Genomic DNA, 19,787 nt, shown 5'->3' on the forward strand with positions numbered 1-19,787 from the left:
TCTACCTCTGGCCTCCACAAGAGCCTGCACACACATGCACACATACCACACACGCAGCCATGGGAATAAATACATGTGCATACACCCAGACACATGAGATAGACTGATGAGATGAGATAGATGATAGATAGACAGACAGACAGACAGACAGACAGATGGTAGGTGAATAGACATACTAGATTGATGGGTAGATAGATAGGTACAGATAGATAAGAGGAGATGAAATAGATATAGATAGATAGATAGATAGATAGATAGATAGATAGATACAGATTATTCTAAATTTTACTAAGCTTGAGGTTCTTATTCAGGTATTACCACATGAAGTCACAAAAGAATCTAATTCTCCCTTATATTCGAGAATTTTGTTGAAATAGTAATATCCACCCACGCCCTACTAGGCAAGTTAAACACCTACTCTGTAAAATATTTCCCCATAAATGCTCTGTGTGGCTGTAGTTCTTCCTTTTCCTCTGGGGCCTATAGCTTCCTAGTTATTTATCTGCTACTAATGCATTTTAAACAAACGCCTTCTTTTGTATCCTATCAGTAGTTACTATGTAGAAACTCACGGTGAATTAGTAAATAGCATAGACCAAAGCAACCAAGTTGTTGAAACAATTTCCTCTGTTTTTAAGAACAAAGAAACACTGAATTAGGAGGAATAAAAGGCCATAGCTATTTTTTAATAGCCATTTTTAATAGCCTTTCTTCATCCCCCTTAATAGGCACATAGCTGTATGTTATTGTAATATACAAAATTATGCATTTAAAAGACTCAGAAACCAAATCTTCTAAGATTTCTATATGGGACACTTTGATAATTTTTTTAGATTAACTCCTCTCGAACTTTCCCTTATGCATATGTGTTTAAGAAACACTTGGCTCACAGCCCTCTCATGGCGAATGTTTACATTTCACGCTGCCACCTGAGATGAGAAGACGTGGAGAACCGACTCTACCTGGTGAGTGCAAGCATAGTTTACAGGCTGCGAAGCACAAATGCCCGTTGGCCTGCTTCCTCCTTGGGCTTTTCCAAGTTAAAGCAGGGGTTGAAGGCAGCGGCTGCCTTCTGTCTCCACCCTCTTCATGCTCTGATCTTAATAACCATGGCACAATTTCTCTTCCTCACTCCTTTCAGAAGATTTAATAGAATTTAAGATAAGACTCATGTCATCCGGATTTCAGAGCCAGAGCTGACTTCACCCAAGTCTGAGGACTGGGGTCTGTTCTCTGTCCTTGAGAGTTTAAGAAAGCTTGCAGCTTGCCTCAAAGCCTCATCCGTGCACGCTCAGAGCACCACGAAATGTCCAGGTACGATGCAAAGTGATTCCCATGAAATGTCCAGGTCCGATGCAAAGTGATTCATTCGGATGCTTGGCTGTGGATGTTCTGCCCATCAGTTTTTTTTCTTGTAGGTACACATGATGAAAATAGATTTCAAAGGATAAAGGCATTGGTAGAGCTCTCTAAGAAAAGGAAATCCACTTTCCCCTTTGGATGTTCAGAGAGAATTTGATTAGTTCAGCTAGCCTGCTGAGTAAGGACTGCTTGACCTGGCACTTCTTTCCTAGAGACTGACTCCACGGGAGTTGTAAATGCTGGCCTAGTTTGATCAATGAGCGTTTGATAACCATCTATTCCATGGGAAGAGCAAGCTGGACTGTAGGAAAAGAAACCAATGCAAACACTCAGAAGTGCCTTCCGGGGCACAAATGGCGTAAGGACATCGACTGAACACAGCTTGCTCAGCTTTGTATTACTTGAACAATTCCTGCTACCCGAGACACAAGATCCTCTGTGAAAAGATTTATTGGACAAATGAACCATTGAATTGATATAAGAAGGCAAGATACAGGAGAGATAAAAATCAGTGGCTATGGAAGGACAATGAAATGGTCACTCTTGGTCACATGAGGCCACCAGGACATCCTGGTTATTGGGAGCTACTTTGAAGGTAAACTTTAAATATGAAGACAAGGTATTTGAACAAAGGGGAGGATGCAATAAAGTTGTAGATTTGAAAGAAAGATATCATTTAAAATAATTAGAGAATGGAGTCACCACTAGAGACAAGGATGGGAGGGGCCTGTGATCTTGATTGCAGTCTTCGACTAAGGTGGTGACGGATTTTTACTAAATTGAATATTTTTTTAAATGGCAATTGATCCAGTAAAGACAGAGGATGGGGAAAAATGAGAGACACCCTCATAACCCAAAACTTAGAAATGTGAAGGTCTTGCAATAAGTATAAAATTTGGCAGTATAATTTACACATAATACAATTTTCAAGGCAAGTTATGGGTCTAGGAATTATGAAACTAGAAAACAATAAACCACAATGTCAAGAACTCCAGCATTCTTGTGTAGTAAGAATGTTCCACAAAGTTCTTGTGTATAAACCTCAGGCACTGGGGGAAGTCCTTACTACTATTTCCTCCATAGATGATGAATTCTAGGATGTTTAAGAACATTTCCAAAGAAATAGTTGGTAAAATTTGGAAATTGTATTTAACTTTGTTTGTGTAAATACCATGTGAGTTTGCTCCTCAGAAGATAATGTAAGCGATGACAGTCAGAACATGGGAAACTGGTGTGGATAGCAGGGGGAACAGTTAGAGGTTAAAATTTTTAATGTGAATAATATAAGTTGCCCACTGAACATTGATATGGAGTATCTCAGCATGCAATTATAAATAAATAGCAAAAATCCATTCTATATCCTCATCTATCTATCTATCTACTTACCTATAAGTAAGTAGATCTAAGGACACAGAGTAGATTTTTGCTCTTGATTTCTAGATAGATATCTAGATTGATATCTTGATATCTAGATAGATAAGTAGGCAGATAGATGATAGATAGATAAATGGATAGATAGATAGATGATAGATAGATAGATAGATGATAGATTGGTAGATAGATAGATAGATGATAGATTGGTAGATAAATGGATAGATAGATAGATAGATGATAGATAGATAGATAGATAGATAGATAGATAGATAAACAGACAGACAGACATTTGTATGTCTTCTGGAAAGTATAAAAGTTGTCCCTTTGAGTATGGTTTAAACTTTTTAGGAAAAAAGAATAAGGCTTAAGTAGATAGCTTGAGAGAAAATTTGTGTGGATCCTTCAGTCAAGGAGCAAAACAGGAACCGAATCAAACTAAAGGGGATGACAAATAAGATAAGCAAGAGGTGAAGCAAGCAAGGATCTGGTCCTCATTCCAAGAACCGTATGTTTCACAGTGTCAGGTGTTCCTGGACATCAACTCCAGCTGAAGCTCAAGTGGAGGCTGTCCGTGCGCCACTGATGCTGTTTGTGATCTGCTGTTTCATGGAATGGTAGAAAAGAACCTGAGTTTCAGAAAACAGGAATTATGAGATAGAAAAAGGCAGTGGATACAGAGAATGTGAGAGAGTCGGCTTAGAGATTGTACCTCTCCAATGCTTGTTACTGACAGCAAGTGTTTCAAGTGTTTCTCTCCCTTTCCCTCCTTCCCTCTCTCCCCCTCTCTCTCCCTCTCCCTACCTCCCTCTATCTCTCCCCATTTGCTCCCCCCTCTCTCTTTCCTCTCCACCCTCCTTGGCTGATATAGCACTGTGAGTAGTGGGCATTTGGGACTGCAAGAACATCTGGATGTTTTGGAGCTCCAAATACCAAGCCAAATCTTTAAGAGGAATCTCAGTTCTCTGCCATTTTTTTAAAATTGTGGTTTTTTTTTTTTTACTCATATTAAACATATTTTGAGACTTGGTGGGCAGCATTTTTACACAGGAAGGAATTCAATTATTGACATGCACAGAGGAGGTGTAACATTGGGTTCTGGACATCAGCCAATGAAATTAGTCATCTAATTGACGTGACTAAGGGTGACTGAGGGTATTCTTGGCCCCAGGGTTGCAAAAGTAGCTGTGTGTGCAAATGGGTTGCTGAACTCATTTTGGATTCATGGAGTAGAAAAATAATAACAATAGCTCTTGTGAACATTTATTGAATTCTAACTATGAATCATGCAATCAAAGTTATTTATATTGTTTAATCTACAGGATAACTTTATATGTTAGGAACTTTAATTGAAATTTTATTGTTAAGGGGGAAATCTAGCTTAGAGAATTCAAGCAACTTACATAAAGTCATAGAGACCAAGGGCAGCAAAGCTGAGATTTGAATCCAGTCTGGTTGACCCTTAGCCCCTGTCCTTTATGCTGTGCCTTCAAAGCAGATATACAAAGCTCATGCTCCCCAAAAGGAGAAAATGGAAGTCACACAGGACCAAATATATTTCTCCCTTTCTTCTTTTGTGCCCTACCCAGAGCCCAGAGAGTCATGTGCCCATGGGACAGTGTGTAGTCTCATTACCTTCCAAGGTTACCTCCTCTTGTCTTCCTTGGCATCTCCTACCCTCCATGAGAGTAGTATAAGGGTCTACCATGCAGCCATCCAGGAGTGAGCTCTTGTGAATCGTTGTGGGAGGTATATAAACTGTTTTATGTTCTCTGCAGGAAAGAACACCCCTGAACCCTGTGGTGATTAAGGGACACATGGAAGACGGGTAAAGGAATTCAAGGAGGTGGAGAGAATTCTTGTAAACAAGCAGGGATCCACATGAGGTCCCAGAATGCAATTAAACATGAACAGCTCCTTTGGAACTGACACAGGATTACAAACCTAAACACTAAGAATGTCAGGTTCACGTTGTATTTCTGGTTGCAGATATGACGGGATCCAATTGGTGTCTTGCTAAAATGATACCACGTGTGGATCCCTGTTTGTTTACAAGGATTCGTCTTCTAAAGACAGAGCTATCACAATACTTCAGCAATTTTAAGTATTGATTTGGGAGTAACCGTTAGGAGTTTATTGTGCTCTTTGCTTCATTCAGTCAGAACAAAATTCTCTAAGTAAGAAATCAATTTAATAAAAATAAAAGAGCATGAAGATATATGTCCGTAACTTACTGTGAATCTAATGCATTATATGTGTACATAGTGTTCAAGTTGCCTAGTAAAATTATATTTGCTAAGATTTTTAATATATGCCTACCCATAACTAAACTAATACCATCAATGTGAGACCATAGGTGGAAAACACCACCTCTTTGTAAGTCCTTTATACTGAGTTAAAACTTCAGAAGCAACTAGATACTGAGAAAATTTGTATTTAAAGAATATTTCAAGAGTTAGAGTCATTACACCTCATATGTATATCAGAATGACAGTCTTACTCCAAATAAAGTCATCTTGCCCATCTGTAATAAAATTTTCATTTTCCCAGGCCAAGCTCACAGACCAAACCATTTAGCGGTTGTATGCTCAGCAGCCTCATGACCTGGAAGGGGCAGGGTACTTGAGGAATCGCCCTGAAATCAACTCATCTTCATATGTCAAAGACTTCTCATTGCAAAGTACTCCAAATGTTTGGAACTATTTTAAGATTAGTTTTCTTCTGAAAGTTTAAATGTAAACTTCAAACAAATGCTTTCTGGATAATTTTGAACTGCTTTAACTAACTTAAAGTTCACCTCATGTTCAGACTCAAACTAAAATGGATTTTTTTTTCTTCTGTTACTTTTTTATACTTTTGAAGAGCTACCCTCTTTGAAACTCTATTTTTTTCCAGTTCTTCCTCTGATATCATTTGATAGGTTTGCTCATGTAAGGTCACATAGATGATGGACTGAATTTTTCATTCCTTTCCATTCTAAGAAATCTTTGAGTTGCTTTATAAAGAAAAGATATTCTGTAGTAAACTAATATGAAAATAGTGGTGGAGTAGAGATTTGTTCTATTATTCTGCCTTATATCCTATTTTAAGATGGGTCAGGCTAATCATTCTTTATTTGGCCTTGGTGATCCTTGGTCTTTCCACAATATTCCACTGGTATTGGCAGCGTTACAGTAAGAGTATCTTCTATGACTTTCAAGAGAAGAGTTATCTATCTAACAGGATAATCTAAAATTGTTGTTCCCATGATAAAATATTTTCTAATTTGTTTATTGTAAAAACTACATAATAAATCAAGTATGGTAGTGCATACCTGTAACACAGTCACCTGGAGGCTGAGGCAGGAGGATCATGGTTATAGACCAGGTAAAAGGGCTGATGTTTCAAAATGAAAATTGGAGGCTCTGTCCCCACCATCCCCACACACACTTTGGCAAAGCCACACAAAACACACAAAGGGTATCAGTCAGGAGGGAGGGAGGCTACGTGGTTTTAAGAGGCCCAAAGGAAGTGGCAGTCTGGCCAGTGGATAACCATGTCCTATTTCTACTCTGTGTACCACCTCAGCCTTCAGTGTGTATTTAGGACAAGCCAGGGATGAAGCGTAAGTGAGATTTCCCTCTGGGAAAGCCTTGCTCCAGGACACATGTGTTGATCTGGTTCATGGTTCCAAGGATGCTCTGCTTTTTCTCCACCACCTATCTTCCCATCCATTAGCATTTCTCTTCTCCTTCCATTCCCTACCTTCTCATTCATATCCAATATGAACATCTAAATAGTCTAGAACTTCTGGACCTTTATGAGGAGTTAGTTTTCCAGTTCGTAAATTCCGATCAAATATAACTTCATAAACATCTGTCCCACAATACACTTTACACAGTGAGCAATTAACAAATTGACCAGAGATTTTAATTGTTTTATGATTGTGTGTGTGTGTGTGTGTGTGTGTGTGTGTGTGTGTGTGTGTGTGTGTGTTGGTGGGGAATGGCTCAGTGCCCAGAAGACAACTTGGAGGAGTCCTTTCTCTTTTACCTTTTCCTGATTTCCTTAGTCACCAGATTTTCATATCAAAACCCTTTTACCCACTGAGACACATCACTGGCCACAAAGACCCTGCTTTGTGAAGGAGAGAAAAAAACATGGTACCAGGTAGAACTTTCTGGCTGTAGCCTGTCAGACTCCAGGCTTTTATTGTGACTTTGCTCCCAGATATCTGTTCCACACAATGTATGGGCAGAGGATGCGTCGTATTTTCATGACAGGCCATGTTAACAGGAAGTACTTTTGCTCTCATACTCGGTCCATAGTAAATCACTAGTTCCCTTTTATAGGAGGACTGGTGGTTTTGCCTTATTTCAATCGAGTAAAATGTGCTAGTCACGCTAGCTCTGAGCCTTTCTTTGCTCTATTGCTCCTTCTCCCAAGCCTTGGATGAAACTCAACAACGGAGCCCCTTGGAAAGGGCAGTGAAGACAAGGAAGAGGGTAAGGATACATGAAAGTGGAGAAGAGGGTAGGGGCTGGGCTCCAGTCACTGTGAGGGAGTTGAAGTCAAGGGTCAAGAAGGGAGTTAAAGTCAAGAGTCAAGAAGAGCGTTGAAGTCAAGGGTCATGTGGAAACTTAGCTAGAACTTTGACTGTACCAGACGAGCCACAGCGAAGTCTTGCTGACAGGAGTCACTGTAGTTTCCGTGACTGACTTTTTAGCACAAATGCTGCAATCATTAATCTTACAGGTCAGCTGCAGAGGCATGTTCGCCCTTCTCGGGCACCAACTGAGAAGTCTCCAGCTGTTCCCTGAAATCTCATACAGGACAGGCATGGTGGTTGGTGTCGACCTAACAGGGCTTAGAATCCCCATGGAATCAAGCTTCCAGGCCTCTCTGTGAGAGGGTTTCTCGGTGAGGCTAACTGGGGAGGGAGAACCCATGCTAACTGGGACGGGAAGACCCACGCTAACTGGGGCAGGAGGACCCACACTAACTGGGGCTGGCACATTCCATATGTTAACCTTTTGACAAGAATAGCAAGGATAAAGAGTTGAGGGCAGGCACTCCTGGCTCTCTGCTCCTCCGCTGAAGATGCAGTGTGACCAGCTGCCTCACTCCTCTTCCCATGCCTGTCACAATGGATCGTACCCCCCCAACCGTGAGCCCAAATAAACCCTTGCCTAGCTGCTCTGCCATGGATTTTGTCATAGCAGCAAGAAACAGGGCTTATAGAGCAGGGAATACAAGCACAGCCAGTGTGGATTAGTTTTCCTCTAGTTTAAAGTCTGCGTCCGTGCTGACAGGAGTGATGTGTTAGTCCCACTGTCCCTCCCTCCCTCCAAACCCATTTCTCTGTCCAGGTTCAATTAAATTGTCCTTCAATTCAACTATTACAAAAACCTAACTTCTGTGGTCATTTCTCCTCTGCCACACCGTCTTCCTGGGGACATTTAAGTCCCCTTTAGCCCCTTTTCCCTCATTATGAGCTTATGAAGACAATACGTAAGTTTCCCTGGATTCAGCCCAGAGCACGGTTCCCAGAGGACGTAATCGTGAATGCTCTGGTGTCTGAAGGAAGCACGTCCTTCTAAAATTAGCGGTGGCATTTTGCTCAAGAGTAAGCCCCGTACTGCTTCACAGATGACTTCAAACTTTTGTCTCTAAACTGCTTACAGCCCGTAACCTGAATGTCAAGCTTCACCGTGTTTTGTAGCTGCTTTCCTCACACAAAATAGAAACCTGTGAAAGCGTGGAGCTGTGACAGATTGGGATGCAACGTTTACAAGTTCTTCGCTTAGTTTAGACACGGGCTTTCCATTCATAACTTGAGCAAACCCCTTAAGAGCCTCCTGCCGAGCCAGTGTGCAGTTGCTAAGTAGAATGAAGTGTCCACATAAATAGCATATTTGTACGGGGGGGGGGGTGAATACGGAGTACGTGTGATAGGTAGACATTTATTGGGTTAGCACACACACTCTCCTCTGCCTGCATGTGTGTGCCGTTGCACATGCATCTATGTGGTGTGCCAACACATGTGGAGGCCAGAGGGCAAACTATCCTCAGGAGCTATCCACCTTGCTTTTTGAGTCAGGTCTTGCATTGAACCTGAGACTCGCCAATTACATCACATTGACTGGTCAGTCACCTCCGATGATCCTCTCGTCTTTGTTTCCCCAGAGCTAGAATTATAAGCACGCTCCACTATTCCCAGATCTTTTAAAATATTATTTTTACTAATTATTTGAGAATTTCAATGTGCTTTGGTCATATTTACACCCTCTCTTAGCTCCTCCCAGATCCACACTACCTCCTCCCCATCAAAACTCATGATCTCTCCCTAAAACCAATGGTGTCCAGTTTGTTCTTTGACACCAAACTGCTGCTTGGACACCCAGTTACTCTTGTGGATGTGGCCTACCCGGCATCATGGTAGACCAACCAGCAGTCACACCCACAAAGAAAACTACACTCAGCTTTTTATATGGGTTCTGATTATGGAATTAAGGTCTTCATGCTTATACAGCCAGCACATTACCAACCGAGTCATCTAGCCTGTTCCCAAAAGTTCCAGTTAAGAAACAAAATTAGACTCTTCACCAAACAAAAGAAGTGTACATGGGAAACAACAAGACACTGGGCCTCCCATTTGCAGTTTGAATTGTTTTCAGTGCAGTATTAAACTACTTTCAATGTAGTAGTAAACCTAATATTTAGGTTTAGCGTGTATTTAATACAAACTCTAAGTTGATCTTAAACCAAGAGAAACAAAGTCCTGACCCTTGGTGTATTTCCAACGAAATAAACTTTGCTCAAATGAAAGCAAGTGTGTTTGTATAAACATGACAGCTTTGGTATTTACTTAGTACCACGGAACCAGGACTCTGCCCTGAGTTCACCCAGATCTTCCCATGAAAGCTTCTCCATTCAACGCCCGCCTTTGGTATTTTTGTTATTGTTACTTCCTACCTGTGAGATGACACGCTGGACGGTTATCTCTGCAGATCAGCCCACACAGTAGATCTCTGGTTTGGTATTTCTCAGTCCTCACCAGTTTCAAGCACTAACATGACCTCAAGGATAAGTATGAATAATTCTTTGTGTTCGTTAAGTTTTACCAACCCATGAAGGAAACCAACATACTAGTTTGTATTTGAATTTTTTATATAAGAATATGACTCTAGAATTTGAATGTATCTTTTAAAGATGCTACATTCCAGCATCTCCAGATGTTTTTCTACAGTCTTGCCCCTTGAACCCTGATTCATAGTTTAGAAGTGATGTAATGCATGTCAGTCCTGATAGACTGAAAGGGAGAATGCAGTGCTGGGTCCTTTTATTTCCTCCTAATGGCAGAGCTTCCAATGAGATCTAGTCTCACTCTGATGAGTTAAGAAGCATTCTTTTAAAAAGTGAAATAAGTAATTTATTTATTTTACATCCCTGCCTGCAGTTTTTCCTCCCTCTTCTCTTCCTGGTCCCTCCTCCATAACTTCCTGTCCCCACCCACCATTTCTGTTCAGAAAAGTGCAGCTTTCCCATGGGTATCAACAAAACATGGCATATCTAGTTTCAGTAAGATTAAGCACCTCCTCATGTATTAAGACTGAGCAAAGCAACCTTGTATGAGGAGTAGGGTCTCAAAAGCCTGTAAAAGAGTCAGAAACAGAAAGTCAGAAGCAGTCACTGCTCCCGTGGTTAGGAGTTCCACAAGAAGACAAGACAAGCTACACAAATCTAGCATACATATGCAGAGGGCCTAGGTCAGTCCCCTGTAGGCACCCTGGTTGTTGGTTCAGACTCTGTGAGCCCCTATGAACCCAGGTCAGTTGAATCTGTGTATTTTCTTGTGGTGTCTTTGATCTCTCTGACTCCTACAATTCCCTTCTCCCTCTCTTCTGTAGGATTTTCCAAGTTGACCCTAAAGTTTGGCTGTGGATCTGCATCCGTTTCCATCAGTTGCTGGATGAAGCTCCTCTGATGCCAACTGGGCTAGGCACCACTCTATGAATATAGCAGAATATCATGAGGCATCATGACATGGACACAATTTTTTCTCCAGTTGTGTTTGGTTCTATCCTAGGTCTTTGGATCATCCAGCCTGTGGGTCCTGGTACTTCAGGCAGTGTAAGAGGTTGGCTTACTGTCCTGGCATGAGTCCTTGGTTGGCCACTCCCTTGATCACTAGACCACCTTTACCCAGTGTATCCCATAGGCAGGACAGACAGTAGATTGAATGTGAGGTGGCTTGGTTGCTGTCCCAGCCCCTCACTTGAAGACTTGCCTGGTCACAGAAGATGGCCTCTTCAGACTACAAATCTGCTGTTGCTAGGAGTCTTAGCTGTTCATCCTTGTGGATTTTTGGGAGATTCCCTTGTTCCAGGTTTCTACCTGACCCTGAAATGCCCCCACCTTTCCAGTAGTCTCTCAGTACTCTCCCCCTCAATCCCCCACAGTCTGATCGCTCAAGTTTCCAGCCCCACCCACCCACAGTCACCTCATGAAATCTCCTCTCACAGACTGAGAGAGACTCGGTACCAAGAAGTATTTCTTGGCTGACGAAATAACTATTGGAACAATAACAATGGAGCTGGTGCCTCTTTTTATCAGCAATTAATTGTAAACCAGATGCCAGGTGGGACATTTGCACTTCCCACAGTCCTGGCAGTGAAAAGTGTTTATGAAAGATGTCCCACTTATAGTTACAAAGGCCCATCGAACAGGTGCACTTGAGCCAAGTTTGAAAAAATAGAAGAAACTCCGGTTCACATAAGGACAGGACGACAGTGTTATCCGGGGTAATTAGTAAGTATGCCTGCTGGTAAGGAAAACAGAATTTCTACATTTTCAGGTTTCTTTAAATGTTAAAAGCTTGTGTATTATATATAGTTAAAAATGCATTCAGCGTATGTGTTAAATTATGTATAAACAGCAGAACCAAAATGTTAGTGTAGGTTACACATTTGTATGTATGTATTTGGTCACTTGTTGATGGTGAGCATTGTGCATTTAACAGCATCTAGAATCACGTAGGAGCCAGGTCTCTGGGCATGTCTGTGGGAGGTTATCCTCGCTACGTTAATTGAGGTGGGAAGACACACCCAGTGTGCCTGGTGCTGTGATCCTGGACTGCAGAGATGGAGGAAGGGAGCTGAGAAACTGCAGACATCATAGGCTTTGCATCCTGACAGTGGCTGTGATGTGAACAGCCTCCTCATGATTCTGAAAGCTTGATTTCCCTCTCATGAAGGACAGAACTTTTGAACTGTGAGTCAGGGTAGACCCTTCCTCCCACAAGCTGCTTGCATCCGAGTATTTTATCAAGACAACAGGGAAAGAAACTAAGACAGTCATCATAGCAACATCACATGGGCCAACAGGAACCTCCCATGATACCACTGCAATGGTTGACTAGTCTCAAAGTCATGATTGCTGGTTCTAGAATCTTAAGGTTTTAACTATATTCTAGTATATTATAAATAATATGTACATAGCACATTTGAAAGGGGTAGATAATGGATCAGTGAAATGGAAACATAAATATATATGACCTCACAAAAGATATTATCTATGATAATTATGTAAATTTCCTATTGATTCATAATTTTACATAATAAAAATAGCTGTTGCAAAGAAATTCCAAGTTAACGAAGTACAGACATCAGGATGTCAGAGAGATAAAAAAAAAAAAATCATTCCTTTTGTGTCTTAGACATCCAAGTAGAAGAAGACAAAGTTAATGACAACCACTAACAGTCCAAGATAGACTAGATCTATATGAAGAAATTCATAAAATCAAAACAAAAAAAAAACAAAGCCAAAAATGGTTGGCATGATGGAAGACTAGAGAACAAAGACACAGTCCCCAAAACAAGAATGTCTATTATAGAAATTCTACTTTTTAATTAGTGTGCAGAATAAATAAAATTTCTAACAAATTTAAAAGATGTTCATGCGTAGAGGAAAAATTACGGAGGAAAAATAAACTAAGTTCATCCAGACTAATATCATAAAATACTATAAACCATGTGATTTAGAAGCAACCAGATACCAGGTAGGTCAAGATAGATGCTGGTAGATCCTGTGACTGTCTTATAGGTGGCACCTCTCTGCTTCCTTTATAAAGACACCAATCACATTTACAAAGGCTCAGTCTCAGACTTAGTCTCTTTCCAAAGACCCCACCTTCTAATGCCATCACCTCAGTCAGGATTCTAATATAGGACTTCTGGGGACACATACATTCAGATTGTAGGAAGATACTATGTTTCATTCACTGGTGTTTATACTGTATAAAGAGATAGACCATTGCTTTAAAATTAGAGAGAAAGAAGTGGAGGGGTTTTCACTAGATGTTTTTAAAATGCAATCTGTTGCTATGGTGGGTTATTAATTAGATCAGTGAAGTTAAATGGAAAACACACACACACATTCATACACAACAGGAAATATGTAATCAGTCCATATTTATGACCTATCTCATCAATGCATTCCATATATACAGCAATATTTATAGCTCTAATGAATATGTATGTATACATGTTAATTTTGACATATACAGTGTTAATACATAAAAATATGTATCACATATTAATGAACACATGAAATGTATGAATATACTTTAAAAAATTCAATATATATGTAATGAAAATATCAAACATATGTGGAAAATGTGCTGCTTAGTAGATGATTTGAAAAATTAGGTTATGTACAAAAGTCCGTCTAATATCATATACTAAAGAAAATTCTGACATGTAAACAAACTATAAACATCTCAAATATGACTGCATAATTACTTTGTGTAGAGGAAGACCTGATAAGCACAAAGTAATATAAAAATCATAAATCAAAAAATCTGAACTTTTAAAAATACCTAAAAATACCAAAAACTTAAAAAATTTAAGCCATAAATTCTTGTAGTGGTAAACATACAAAGAGCTTATGACCAAGATTCTAATAGAAAATACCCATCCCTCAAAATCTAAGAAGATAGCTCACAGGACCAGATATACAATAAACTGACAAATACACGACTAATTTCGAGTGTGTCATAAAAATTTCAGTTTCAATGTCGGCTACTATTTTTCAATCAAACTAGCATTAAGATTCAATTAAATTGCCTTGAATGTTACATATGTTTAAATAGAATACATGATATATGTCTACATAAGTAATATATTAATACTTAATATTCAATTAAATATATTGATAATGTGTGATTAAATATTAATAAGTACACCTGGACATCATGGTACACAAGGTCATATGGTACAGATGAGCATTTGGATTGATGCTGTCTCCTTAAAACCGTGTACAAAATTTGTCCAGAGTCTTAAGTGTAGTCAGTATAATATTCTAAAATAGTAATGGTATGGGTAGGATGACAGTTATCATTTTATATGTGTAAACTTTTTCACAAACAATAGCAAAGAGTGCATATGGATATTTTAAATAAATTATAAAAAGAATTATTAAATATTTGACGTTATCATAATGTACAAACAATTGCTTGTGATGTAATATTGGCCAAGAAAAGACTATATACAATTATATATATATATATATATATATATAGAGAGAGAGAGAGAGAGAGAGAGAGATAAATTTTTAAAAATATAAAAATGTTGGTGTTTGATGAAGAAACTGATCAGAAAGAACTTGTATGACGGAGGTGCAGCTGGTCTCCCTGATTATTTGCAATTTCTTTCTATGTATTTCTGTTTTCTGTGATTTCCAAAATCGAGATTTATTACAGCTCTCGCAGAAAATATTGTAAGAAATATGGAAAGCGTCAGGGAAACATTCATCTTCCCAACAAGATGTGCTTCTCCATTTGAAGGTCTAGCAGTCAGCTTCACTTGGTGGGGACTCTAAGCAGCAGAATCTGGGTCCTCAGGTCTCTGTGGGAACTGAAGGTGTGGCTGTCCTCAAGGAAGACAAGATGAGCTAAGCTCCACACGTGGACCAAGAGAACATGGACTTCAAGGGGGCCTTCTGTGAGGAGACAGAGACACAAGGAAGATTGTTCATTCTGGGTGTAGATCAGGCATACCCACTACATAAATGTGCCAAGGAAGCAGGACTGCACAGGACTGACTGAAGAATTTTTTACAAATAAGTGTAGATGGCAGGGGAGATGTATAGCTTTGGGTTTTCTCTTCTATGGAGAATTGACTGGTTAGTGAGACCGAAACATACTAGTAAAATATGAAAGTCAAGCTGGGCAGTGGTAGCGCTTGCCTTTAATCCTAGCACTGGGGAAGCAGGAGGATCTCTGAGCTTGAGGCTAGCCTGGTCTTCAGCAGGAGTTCCAGGACAGCGGGGGATACACAAAGAAAACTTTAGTCTTGAAAACTAAAACAAAAACGTCTTGAAAATATAAATAAAAGAAAAGAGGCTAACCTAGGCTGGCAGACCAAATGTGTAGAGTAGCTACGGGTGGGCTCTTCATGGAGGGAACCTTTGCAGCAGCAAGAGCAGAAAGCTCTGATGGACCCACACGACTACATAGCTTACTGACACTAGAAAAGCACATAGTTCTTATACATAGAGAACATGCCACCCATGACTGTCATTTAAACTGCTACCAAATGGCTGCATTGACTCAGCTGCTAAAACTTTCCCTTGTGTTACAAATATTGTGATGGATAACCACTTGGAAAACACGTTGAGAGAGGCTCATGCTATGTATAGCCTATATCTGAAATGGCTAAGCTATAGAAAGCTAAAAACAACTCAGAAGCCAATTGGTTTTCAAACAAAGAAAGTAATTTGTGTTACTTTTAACTTGCTATAGCCTTGTTATGATGAGCCAAAAATGTATGCAGAAATGTATTCATGATTAATTAAATATGATGGTGAGCAGGAAGGAAGTGGCACACAATTTAGCCATTAATTTTATAGTGTCATAAATGGAGCTTTCGGATACTAAACTTGCTTGTCCAGGGGTGGACTGTTAATTTCATACTTGGGATATATTTTGCATTCCTTTCCAATCTCCCCAAACACTTGAAACACAGCTAATTTTTCTGGGAATAATTTATCTCTACTTCCTTAACTCAGACTAATTGAAGAGAGAAATGGAGCTAGTCACTGATTTAAGTAATCTTCGTTGCTCTTCTCTTCATTCAAGTGAGAAATTACTGTTTCAATCTGCTCAGAGAAGAGGAGAGAAGCCTTCCATAGTGTAAGATGCTGTATGTCACTTAGTGGGGCTCCTTTTCTTAAGCAGTTGGTACTATGTCCTAGAATGGGGTGAAGCACCCCAGGGGCTGTGAAGACAATCCCAGGATCTGTGCGGGGGGGGTGGTGAAGCAGCAAGGAGGGAGGGGGAGAAAGAAAGATGCTGCTTCCCATTGACATGAGATGTCCCCAGCCTGTAAAGAATCTGCTCCTTGATCTCACCAGGGAGGCTCCTGTCTGTCCTCCAGCAACTGATATCCACTGATCGCTGAGATTCTAATTGGTTTTCCAGATGCAGCACAAAATGAGGGAGCCTTAAAGCTCCCCTAACATTTTATATATAAACCCACCATTACAGTGGATCCCCTGCAATCTCCTTTGAGGGATGCTATCAATATCTGTCATATATAAGACATAGGAGGGAAGAAGTGAGTGGACGATCGTCAGAGAACCTGGAGTCATTCCAGGCCCCTTCATTTGTGTACATAATTCCCAGTTTGCAGGGGGTTTGGTGGGGTCACCTCTGTGTACTCAGTACTGCAGTGGACTGTCAAAATCATGAGATCTATGGTTGCATGAAATCAGGGACATCGTATCTCCAAATACATATTCAGAGGAAGGGGTATCTCATACAACAAAGAAGAAACTCTTAAACAGAATCATGTCGGTATCAAGGAACTGCTGTTTGAGAATGAATGAATAGCCTACAGGGACATAAGACAACAAAGAAAAGAAAACAATGACTGCCATAAAGATTAGTGGGAAAGCCAAGCAACAGTGAAAGGAGTCATGGGAAAGATCAAATAAGGAGAAAGAGTCAGAGCATCCTGTGTAGCCCTCCATGGTGGTGCATACCTGCATCCAGTTCTTAGGAGGCAGAGGTACAAAGAGCAGGAGCTCAGAGTCATTCTGGAGAGCAAAGCCAGGTTAAAATCCAGGCCGAGCTAAAAGAGACTCTATTTCAAAATGAAAATAGAAAAAACAAACAAAGCTTGAATGCTCAGGGAAGGACATTAGTGACATTGCCTCCAAAAAGTAAAGCAAAAAGGTTGAAAAGCTCCAGATTCATGTCTTGCTCTAATTAGGGAGTTGATTGTTCCTCCCCCACTTGTCTTTAGTATTTTACAAACAAATAAACGTCAAAGCCAATGATTTTAGAAACCTTTGCTGTTTAGGAATTTTTATCAGTATTATTGAACTGCATGGGATATCTAATTGGGGTTCCATAATATATGTATACATTATATGTGCATATGCAATATAGACACAAAGCACTATATACATATGTATATATACACACTAAACATTGTTCTAATATTTTTTTAACATTGCTCTTTTAAAATCGTATTTCAACTGAAGATTCGAAACTAAAAGTAACGTAATAGTATGCATAATAAAAGGTATGCCGGGGCAAATAGGAGCCAAATGAAAGAGCACACGGTAGACAAAGCTAGAGCTATTTAAGCAACAGGATTAACACAGCCCAAGTATAAATGAATATTCATAAGTACATACTGAAAGCAATAAATGATTGGATAAATGAATGGGAGAAATAGGAAAATTTCCCATGCATATTTTCTGATAATTTACGTAGCTCGCTCCTCTGTCCCCAAGGAGAGGGAACTTCAGTTCATGCCTGAAGTGCAGAGTATATGAGCTGCCTTTCCAAGGAGCGCACTGTGGGGAGAGCTAAGGGGTTCTTACAGTGGAGAAACCTGGCAGGCACTGGCTCAGTTGGATGGTCAAGACGGGCAATAAGCTTGATTTGATCAGATGGGCTATGAGTGGCTCTCTAACCTTATGGCTTTCTTCCTCAAAACCCATAATTATAGCCTAATCATGAGAAACATACCTGACAATCTAGAGACTACCCTACAAGTACCCCTCAGAAATGTCACAGTTGTCTACAGCAGGCAAAGCCTGAAAACATGTCACTGCTGAGAGGAGCCCAGGGAAGCAGGATTATTAAATGTCATCAAAAAGGACATCAGAAGAATCTAAAACAGAAAAGAAGAGGTATGAACTTCAGTTAATAACAATATATAAATACTATGCATTTTTGCACACGCAAATATGTTGTTAACACTAGGACTCCACTGCACCACAGTTGTGGCTTTTCTCAAGCTTAAAACTACTCCAGAATTAAAGGTTTATTTAAGAATTTGAAAACTATCTTAGATACTTTTGCTTTGTGTCTTGCATGGTTTTCATTAGAATTTTGCATGAACGCCTACAAGAGCTCAGTTAAGGAGATAATCCATTTCATTTTTCATCATTTGACTCAAAAAGAGAGTTTTGACATTTCAGCCTATGTTCAAAAACAAAGCCAAAGGACCAAATATACCTGAACTTTTGAAACCTCAAAAGGCATAAGAAACCACAAGCTTGATTCCTGGAGGAGTTAGCTAGCCTCTGGGCCACCATGACATCAGAGTGAAAAGAACTTTAAACAACACAAAACCAAACCCTCTTTGCTTTGTGTGAAGGGGCGTTCTGACTGCATATATGACCATGTTCCATTCTCATGCCTCATACCTGTGGAGGTCAGAAGAGCACTGGAGTTACAAACAGTCATGAGCTGTTGGTGCTGGGCCCACTGGAAGAGCAATCAGTGCTCGTATCCACTGAGCAACCTCTCCAGGCCACACAGTTTAAACACTTAATCTGGCTACAAGACTACAGTAGAACATCATATTGTAAATACAAAAGTATTTTGACTCATCTCTAAGGCACAGAGTTGGGAGAGACACCAAAGACCATGAGCCAAAGGAGCCAAAGTGATGGCTATGACTAATGACTCTTTCTTATCTGTTCTTCCCCTCCTGGTGTTTGAAAGGCACAGGGGAGAAAAATTAATTGAAAAGGAAAGTTCCTAAAGCAGCTTAAGTTCTTAACAGACAAATGAGTATAACAGAAGAATTGTAATAATCTTTTATGATGCTAACCATAAGGAAAACTGTATATACCCCATCCATATATTGGAGAAGTCCTTCACAGGCTTAGAGAGCCACTCAATGTAAGAGCAATCATGTAAGAAGGTTTGCTTTTGGTCTGTTTTCAATGATCTTCCTGTGAACAGTTCCAAGACAGAGATTTATAAGCAGCTCATTTTTCACTAAGATAAACTGGATATTGTATTTTCTTTTTATGTGTAACTCAGTGGGCTTAATGCTGCAACTCTTTAATACAGTTTCTTGTGTTGTGATGATCCTCAAACATGAAATTATTTTGTTGCTACTTCATAACTGTCATTTTGCTATTGTTATGAATCATACTGTAAATATCTGATATGCCTGATATCTAATATGTGCCCAGAAGGGGTTGAGACCCACAGGCTGAGAACCACTGTTAACTGATTAGTGCACTTTAATGTATGGATGTGTTTTACTGAAATTTTTTCTTTTTGTATAGAGATAATTAATATGAGAGTCTTGTCTTCCTTGAAGAAAAAGAGTGTAGGGAGTGTCCCGTGAAAGGCTACTGGGGAGAAATGTTTTTCATGCGACCTGGTTAAGGAGAAGAGTCCCGGTGAGAAAGAGAGAAGGGAAGAGTTTTGGAATGTCACACAGGCAGTGACGAAGCAGTACAAAGTCTCAAGGAAGAGATCAGAGGCATAAGCAAAGGAACTGAGCCAAACAGAACTCCAGCCACACAACTCCCCACTGGCAGGTCTCGACACAGAAGCTTCATCTAAAAGGTAAGCCAGACAGCATGGGTGAGCACACTCGTTGTCCCACTCTCAAACAAACCCACAGCTCACACAAATCTGTTTCCTATAGATTTGATCAAGCAGAAGAAAAGTTAGAGGTCAGAGTGGACAAAATGCTACTTTTGAATATCAACAAATAGAAAAAAGTAAATGAGAATGCCTAGATATTTGAGAAATT

The sequence above is a fragment of the Arvicola amphibius genome, chromosome 8, assembly GCF_903992535.2.
Source record: "Arvicola amphibius chromosome 8, mArvAmp1.2, whole genome shotgun sequence".
NCBI classification, from domain to species: Eukaryota; Metazoa; Chordata; class Mammalia; order Rodentia; family Cricetidae; genus Arvicola; species Arvicola amphibius.